Here is a 1,173-nt window from a genome sequence, read left to right as displayed (position 1 = left end):
CAACAAAAAGACAAGCTTCAAGATGTTTGAAGCATTCAAAATATAATTTGAATGAGAATGACATCACAGCAGCCATCTCAGTTGATGTGAGCATGGCTGGGTACCCATTCATACCTGGGTGAAGAGAAGATAATTCGTCTAAAGTGCCCTTTCCAAGTACACAACGTCGGGGTCTGAGGCTTGAACCCCCGAACTCGCAACCCATGATTACGAATCGGGAAGCCTTACAGATTAAGATTACGCATACAGAGCCCTCCATCAAAGGTTATTGGATCAGACTATACATCTTACAAAGTCTCCTCATCTAACAAAAAGTTATAATTTCAAATTGTTGTATTTGGTTAGCACTACAAAACCTAGATCTAGATCTAGATCTACGTAAGTTCCAACTTGTCAAAACACACTCAGTTTCATTGACTGAACGAAAATAACAAGATCCAGAACCAGATCAGCATTGTTCACACGTACAAAAAGAATAAGCAAAGATAAACATTTCTGAATTTACCGTATCAATTATAAATCACATTTTTGAATATTCTGAACAATCACAGATGGATAGGAACACGCTCAGTAGGGGACATCTGACATGTTGTTTTCATGAAGAGCCGTGAGCTGTGGTGTCTGAGCTCTAAAAAGCTCATTACCTATTTTTCAAAAGCCCACAACAGCTTCGCTTGTTACAGCTAGATCTAGATCTACATTCATCCCAAGCTCAAAATAAAACTTACCTCTGCACAAAATCCATAGACTGTAGATCTAGATCTAGATCTAGATCTAGATATAGATGTAGTTGCAGTGCGAGTGGAGTAACGATGTTACCCTGATTTTTTTCGGTAAATAAGCTATATTCTCCGTCATATTATACTTCTATACTTTCATTGTCAGCTGCTCACAAAGTCTGTGAAAGGTCTCAGGTGGCGCCACTGACGATTTTGAGGACGCTTTTTAGTTATTCAAAGAGAGGATTGAACTAGATCTAGACTAGATCTAGATCTATTTTGTATAATAAAATCTTAGACACTATCAAAGATAGTTAATAACAAGATGGGCCACTCAGCCAAAAAGTGTCCGTAGGAAGTTCGCTCTTTGCTTCAGATGGCGCTGCAGTCTGTTTTGAAGCTCTCTTTCGTTTTTCCAGAAGAAGAATAGGAATAGCACCTCCTTGCGTGCGCA

The sequence above is a fragment of the Aplysia californica genome, unplaced genomic scaffold, assembly GCF_000002075.1.
Source record: "Aplysia californica isolate F4 #8 unplaced genomic scaffold, AplCal3.0 scaffold00298, whole genome shotgun sequence".
Lineage (NCBI taxonomy): Eukaryota > Metazoa > Mollusca > Gastropoda > Aplysiida > Aplysiidae > Aplysia > Aplysia californica.
The sequence above is the reverse complement of the archived record's forward strand: the minus strand, read 5'-3'. Positions refer to the sequence as shown.